The sequence below is a fragment of the Chelonia mydas genome, chromosome 24 (genome assembly GCF_015237465.2).
Source record: "Chelonia mydas isolate rCheMyd1 chromosome 24, rCheMyd1.pri.v2, whole genome shotgun sequence".
Classification (NCBI taxonomy): domain Eukaryota; kingdom Metazoa; phylum Chordata; order Testudines; family Cheloniidae; genus Chelonia; species Chelonia mydas.
In genome coordinates this window covers 17694453-17701811 of record NC_051264.2, presented here as the reverse complement: position 1 = coordinate 17701811, position 7359 = coordinate 17694453, and the positions used below count along the sequence as shown (strand labels likewise).

Here is a 7359-nt window from a genome sequence, read left to right as displayed (position 1 = left end):
GTTGCTCGACAGCTGATAATCGGCTCCCTCACCCCATCGTAACGCTGGCTGACGCTCGCTCTGCACTCTGCTCCCCCAGCCCCCAACCCGTGCAGCTGCCCTGGGGCTAAACCCCAAAGTAAATGTTCTGCATTGATTCCAGCCCCATTTCACAACAGTGGGGTCATCTGCCCTGCAGGTCAGCATGGGTGCCAAATCAGGCCTACAGGGCAGACGGGGCCTGTGCTGCCCCACCCTAGAAGTGGCTGCATCTCAGCGCCGGGTAAAGGATCCCTGTATAAGCAGCCCCCATGTCCCACTCCAGAGACAGCTGCATCTCAGCGCTGGGTGACCAGCAGCGTGGACGTTGCAGTGGAGACCCCGCAGGGTCCCAGAACATCATGCGGGTCGCCCAGTGTGTACATAAACCCAGAAAGCCAAGCAAATTCTTATGTGGCTAAATTAATCTGACAGCGCCCCAGTCTCCTGCGGACAGGCTCAGCAACGGGCAACCCGAACGTAACCACACACTGGGGGCTTTTATTTCGGATCCTGATTTATTCAGTGAATTTGCTAATGCACAGAGAGATTCCAGCCAGCCGTGAGGTACCAGGACAGACGCACACCCATATTCTGGGCAGACTCTTGGTTATGCAGCGGCCCCTCTGCATCGCCCCGGCAGCGCGGAGGGGCCTCAGAGGGGGCTCTGCTGGGAATTCAGGCCTTTATTCCCAGGCACCAGGTGCCGTGAGGCCCGTGCAGGGCGGGGGTCAGGAGAGCAGCTTCACCAGCCACAGCCCAGTCAGGCCAGGCAGGTAGAAGGCAAAGGAGAATTTCCCCAGAGCCGGGCTGGCTCCGCTGGGAGCAGGGCTGGTGGGTGTTTTCTCCGCCGGAGCGTCGGTTGCCCGTGAACAGAGGTATATGTAGGGTCCTGACGCCAGGAGGGTTCCAGGTTTAATGTCCTGAGCAGACGCAGTAGCGCAGCCTTTCGCTTCAAATGGCAAAGAAGATGGACCTGAGGGAGGAAACCAGCCTGTTATGAGGCGGGGGCAGCTCTGGTTCCTTCTCTGCCCCCAGAACCTCTCTCTCCACCATCCAGCGGTTCCCGCCTCTGCCCCCCGGTCCCACCCGCCCGGTGCTCTCCCTGCTCTCGCTGTAACCGGCCACGGCAGGCCGGGCGTCTGGTCCCCTCTTGCCTCCCCCGCGCCCCTTTCTGCAGCTCCACAAGAGACTGAAGCTGGAGTTTGGAACCCAGCTGATCGCCCGGGGGCGGCTCCTTCCCCAGCACGCAGCCCCCCCGGTGAACACGCCCGGCTCTCAGCGTCCCCGGCAGCCCCGACCGCTCGGTTCAGTTATTTTATAAACACCCCAAAGCGTTGGGAGTCCTGGACACACACTGAGAACAGGAGCTTCCGCACTGAGCAATGGCTTAGCTCCACCTTAAACATACAGGGAGTGGGGTCTAGTGGTTAGAGCAGTGGGGGCTGGGAGCCAGGACTCCTGGGTTCTCTTCCCAGCTCGGCATCACTGACATAACAACCCTTCCCATGGCAAGAGACTGTGCTGTCATAACTCCAGGGCGGCATCACTGGGAGGGGGGAAGCTGGTCCGGAAGGGAAAACTTCCAAGTTCCTCTCTCCTTCCCTCTGGCCAAAACCCCCCCTTGGCCGCCCCCACCCGCCCAAGGGCTCAGCACAGACTCTAGGTTTCACCAGCTCTCTGGGGAGTTCCCGAGGCGTGAGCTTCCCGGGGGAGCTCCCGCACTGTCCCCAGCTGGCAGAATTTACCGTTCGGTATCTCCCAGTGAAATCGATGCGATGGGTCTCGTCCCCTGCACGAGGGGCGATGTGGCCGTCACAGGCACGGGAGATCAGCACCAAGCAATGTGTGGTGCTCCCCGCGGGCACGGAGAGCCGAGAGAGAGACATGGTTAGGGGGGGATTAAACCTCATTCAAACTGGTGGATGCGCCCACTGCCCTGCCTTGCTCGACCGTGTGAAGGGCCCAGCCTGCGGGCACGGCGACCTCTGAATCCTGCATCCGACCAATTTCAGAATTTCTGGGCATTTTCTAGGCCCCCAGGGCCAGAACCCTGCTGTCTTTGGGAGAAATCGGAAACACCCCCCCTCGCCCGCCAGCTGATCAGCCCAGCCACCTCTGCGATTGTCTCAGATCAAACACCGGGTCGATGGCCCCAGTGACACCCCATCTCTGCTCTGCCCAGCGTCCCCGGGGTGTAACACGGTGACACCCTCAATGACTGATCTCCCAGACAGAAAGAAGGAGGATGATGGGGGCAGGGGGGCCCTGGCCAGGGGGATGGGAATGGGGGAAAAGGGGCGGGGGGGAAATGTGCCTGTGTCTGTCAGGGGTATTGACTTGCCTATGGAGGGAGCTACCCCCGTCTCCAAGCAGTTGTCTGTGACCAGCCTTGTGTGCTGGGACAAGGGGAATGAGATCCCAAGAGATCCCTTGTGTGTCTGGGAAAGGAGAAAGTGTGTCCGGCTCTTCTTTGTCTGTGGAGCAGACAGAAGGGGCCTTTCAGCCTGTGTTAGTTGAGGGTCGTGCAGTTGTCTCAGAGTTGGTTCTGGATTCAGCTAAAGCCCAGGAAGGGAAGGGTCCTAAGTTTGTGTCTGCTCGGGAGAATGGCCCTGTAACTAGGTCGCATCCAGTTAGTGTCTATGTAAAATCCCAGAGACCAGACAATTCTGGTGCTTGTATTTTGCCTGTTGCTAGGGTGTGGCTGGGAAAGGGTGTAACAACTCTGTCTAATCAGGGTGAGATCCTAGCCAGGGCACAAGGAGGGCATGAAGGTGATGTGATCATGTTACCTACTGAGGGTGTGGAAACCTGTAGCAAGAAGGAAAAAATTCCTGAACTTGTGTGTGGCAAAGGGAAGGAGAATGCTTCTGACCTTTTATCCAGAATGCTTCTGATCTTTTATGCTTCTGACCTTTTACTTCAGTTTGCCTGAAAGGGGATTGTGTAGGAATCCGCCGCATGGGCCAGAGGTAATTCTGGATGTAAGGGAGACCCAGAAAGAGTCTGTCATTGCTCAGGAAAGTGTTCCTCTAGAGCAAGCCCTCGGTGAAGAGGGTAAGGGCAGAATTTCTGTGAGGGGTGAATTGTTGCATAGAAAAGCCCTAGGGAAAGGAATCCTCATGGAGTCCTTGCAAGCCGTTTATTGCAACTGAAGGGTGTGAAAGTGATTTAATCAAGAAAGTTTCAGTTCCTAACAGCCACAGATTTTCTGTTGTGAATGGATCCACTGACTTTCCTGTTGAAGGATCCAGTGTGGATAGCTTTGAGAAGGTCTCAGATGGAGTGAAAGCTGTTAAGAAAGTTAAACAGTCCGATAACCAGGTGGCTGTGTTTGGCCAGCTTGTTGGGGAGACAAGGTTGTGGAGAAAGGGATGTCTCCATGCTAGTTCTGTCAGTGAACAGTATGTGGCCCAGGTCAAGCTGGGGGCTCTTAGCCAAGAGAGCCCGAATTGCAGCCCTCCAGACTGGAGCGCTGGGAGAAGACCAGATTCCAGTTTGACCCCCGGGGATTTTGGGGTGGCAAAAGGGCACGGGCCGCATAAACCTTCCCGCATGCGGCATGCAAGTGCTATCGACCACCCGCTACCTAAGGGAGGGTGTGAAACTGGAAGGGCCTGTTGTAACTCCCACCAAGGAATGGGAGAGGTGCTGGGGCATCCATGGGAACGTTGGTAGGTTCGAACTTCCTCAGGTCACTGACTAAAGTGACCCCGCTCAGTTCGGTCTCGAAGGGGGGAGAGATGTGATGAAGTGGGACTGTTCTTAATGTTTCCTCTGAATAGTGTGGGGGTGCCTCAGTTTCCCCTAGGCAGTTCTTAAGTATCTAGGTGGTGGGGTAAGGGTGTATGATCGTTGCAGAGCCCTAGAGGACAGGTGTGTGCAGGGATCTGGACACAGACAATGGCCGACACCCTGTTTCCTGGCACCTGATGGCCTGGCCCTTCCCCCTGCAAGGTGAGAGCTAAAGGGTTGGAGAAACAAAGGAATCAGGAGCCCTCCTGGCCCGGGAAAGGGACAAAGCCCAGAGGAGTGGGGGCTGGAGAAGTTTCAGTTTGGGGCTGGCTGGGACATGGAGTGAAGTGCAGACGGGGTTGTCTGGCTCACTGCCCCCCAAAATGGACCCAAGACTGCAAGGAGCTTTGATAAGTGCTTCCTGGCCCAGCGGACGGAGGGGGAGGACACAGATAGCTTCCCGATGGCCTTTGAGATTGCCTGTGAGCTGCACAGGGTTGACCCTGCAGACAGGCTCCAGTTCCTCACCCCCTTACTGGACCCCAAAGCCGTGGAGGTGTACAGCCGGATGACAGGGGCGGAGGCAGGGGACTATGAACTGTTCAAACAGGCCCTGCTCCGTGAGTTCGGGCTGACCCCCGAGATGTACCGGAGAAGGTTCCGGAGTCAGCGTAAAACGCCTGAGGTCACCTACCTACAACTGGTCAACAGGATGCAGGGATATGCCCGCAAGTGGACAGCGGGGGCCCAAACTAAAGAGGACCTGCTGGACCTGATCGTACTGGAGCAACTGTATGAACAGTGCCCTTCCGACCTGAGGCTGTGGCTGGTGGACAAAAAGCTCGAGAACCCCCAGCACGCAGGGCAGCTGGCCGACGAGTTTGTGAACAGTCGGTCAGGGGGTAGCCGGGAGGAGTCCCAAAAGAACAGGCCCCCCCCGATGCAGAGAGAGAGTCACATCTGAGTGCGGAGTTGTGGGGCAGGACCCTCTGGCTTCCCCAAGACCCCGCCTGGGTGGACTCGCTGTGGGACGCGCACGGAGGGGCAGAGGAGGCTGAATGCTCTGAGGTCAGACCCAGGAAGGTGGAGCCGGGTGAGCTGTGTGTCCTGCAGACAGGCTGCTCCCCGAGAGGAGACTTCCCCAGAGTCCTGCCTGGCTTCATAGGGAGCAGTTCCAGAGCATCGCCCAGGGACTCCGTGACAGGGGGTTGCACTGAATCCTTGGCAAGGCAGGGGGAGATTGCAATAAAAAGTGCCTCCAAGGAATTCCCAGAACTTGCTGGATGATCTGTGCCCGGCTGTGTTATTTTCCCAACCGTTCTCTGGGTGGTTGAAAGCCCCCGTCCCCACCACGGCCTGGGCTTTGCATGATTCTGTGAGTTGTTTAAAAAAGCCTCAACCACCTCTTCTTCCTGGTTAGCTGGTCTGTCGCCGACCCTCCCATGGCGTCCCCTGCCCCCCGGGTTGTTACCCCTTTTATCCTGACCCGGAGACTTTCAACAAGTCCATCTCCTATTCCCATCCCAGCCTCCGAACAGGTGCAGACACCTTTGCTATACCAGCAACCCTTCCTCCCTTTGTCCCTGCCCGCCCAGAGCAAGCTGTGCCCCTCGGGGCCGATATCCCAGCCGTGTGTGTTCTCCCCCCACATCTCTGTGACGCCGGCGATGTCCCAGCTCTGATCACTCACTCATTCAAAAGCTGAAAGCGACGGGAAATCCAATTGTTTGGGGAAATGGCCAAATGGGCAATTTGGAATTTTTCGCACAAGGACCAACGGGGATAAACTGGCCAGCGATGAACAGCCCCGAGTCTCTGAACTCAGTTTCCAGCCATCAGAAGAGGGACGTCTTGGAGCAGCTTCCCACGGTAAGTGGGGGGCAAAGCCCCCAGCGAGTTTGAAGTGGAGGCTGATAGGCTCAGGGAGGTTTAGATTTGAGCCCATCCCGGCTGCTGCCCCCTCCCTCGCCTGCAGCCCTCGCCCGTCTGATTTCACATGGGCCCCGACTGCTCCACCCCCTGGTTTGGAGACCCCCTGGTTTGGAGACCCGCCAGCTACAGCCATTTCAATGGCATTCGAGTGAATGGACATTGGGGGCAAGAAAGGGGAGAAATGGTCACAAATACAATCGTGTCGGGGCTTTTCCAAATGAACCATTCGACTGTGACAATTGGTGGGGGGACGTAAGGTTCGCTGGGGTGTGAATTGACCCTGCGCCAGCCTGCCACAGCCTAGCTGCCATGTGCGCCCTGCTGATGTGCGTGAACCTTTCGTTAATGTGTTTTGAGCTAGTGCCCTTCCAACGCGCTTGAACGGTCACGTGCATCGGCAGGGGGCACGCGGAGAGCTGCAGTCACACCCCAGCTCAGCGCCGTCTACCTGCTCCTGTGGACAAGCCATGAAACAGGGACAATAAAAACAGACCCACAACTTACCTCCAAGTACAGCCGAGTTACAGTTATCTGCGTCGTTGCATCGTGTGATGTTGATCCTCAGATACTCGCCATTCCCAACAGTGAACGAGATGGGGACTTTTATGTCACTTTTATAGGTACTTAAACATTCTTTGTAGAAGAACGGGGTCCATGTCCCATCTTTGTTAAAGACAGAAAACCAAAACAGAAAACAAGAGATGCAGGGGGAAATCTCGAGTACCAGCAGGGAGGTTATTTTACACCACCAGTATAGTCCCGTAGACAGCCTCTGGAGCACTCCATGGCCAGTGTCCCACCTGCATTAAAGAAAGAAAACAAGGAACAGAACTGAGAGGCTCTAGGGGCAGGTCTCTGGCCTGGGCTGTGCTGGGGTCAGACGAGACGATCACAACAGTCCCTTGTGGCCCTGGCGTCCAGGAATCCGTGGCAGTGTCTGCACTGCAGAGCGAACCCGGGTTAGCCACACTCTGGTGTGAGCGTCCGCACTGCTAAGCCTCCCGGGGGTTCGATCCACCCGGACGCCGCCAGGCCGGTGCTGCACTAACCCCGGGGCAGCGTTAGGCCTTTTGGGGGCATGTCCCATGGTTGTTAGCGCTGCCCTGAGCTGTGCAGTTCTCTGCCGTGAGTCTCTGCCTGAGAGCCAGGTAGAGACGGAGCCGGCTGCAGGGAACGTGGAGTTTAAAACATTACGGTAGCGAGGCGACGACTCACCAGCGTGGCGCCTCCTGCTGGTCGTCTCGGGACTTAGCTCTTTGCAGGCCGGTGTCTCGCTTGCCTTAGGGCCCCCGTGTCCCTCCTGGGGTGCCCTTTACCCTGGGGTTCTGCCCCAGCAGTACCCCCACACTCTGGGTCTCCCCTCCCAGGGGAACCCCCAACCCTCTAAACCCACCTCGCCTCAGTGGCTACTGCCAGTCCTCATCTAGCCCCCTTTCCCTGGGGCAGGCTGCAGACTGTCATGGCCACTCATCGCTGGCAAAGGGGTAGGACCAGCTGCCTCTGCCTATCCCCAGGCTGCCCCTCTGCAGCCCCAGTACCTTTCCTGGCCTTTTCCAAGACCTCACCCTGGGGGTTTTACCGGGCTGGGGCTCCCCAGCTCCCTTTGCCTTTGCCCACTTCGCTTCATGTACCTTGCTCCCAGGCAGCTCAGCCCTTCCCGCTCCAGGGCTAGAG

At 57.5% G+C, this 7359-nt stretch overlaps 1 long non-coding RNA gene across 1 annotated transcript; it reads right to left on the bottom strand.

Annotated features, from left to right (window-relative positions):
- Window positions 1-827: 827 nt before the first annotated feature.
- On the bottom strand, window positions 828-7359 carry LOC122463744. Its single transcript, XR_006287350.1, has 3 exons — window positions 7317-7359; window positions 6190-6485; window positions 828-994 (listed from the first exon to the last, which is right to left on the bottom strand). It is a non-coding gene; the product is annotated as an uncharacterized LOC122463744 (long non-coding RNA).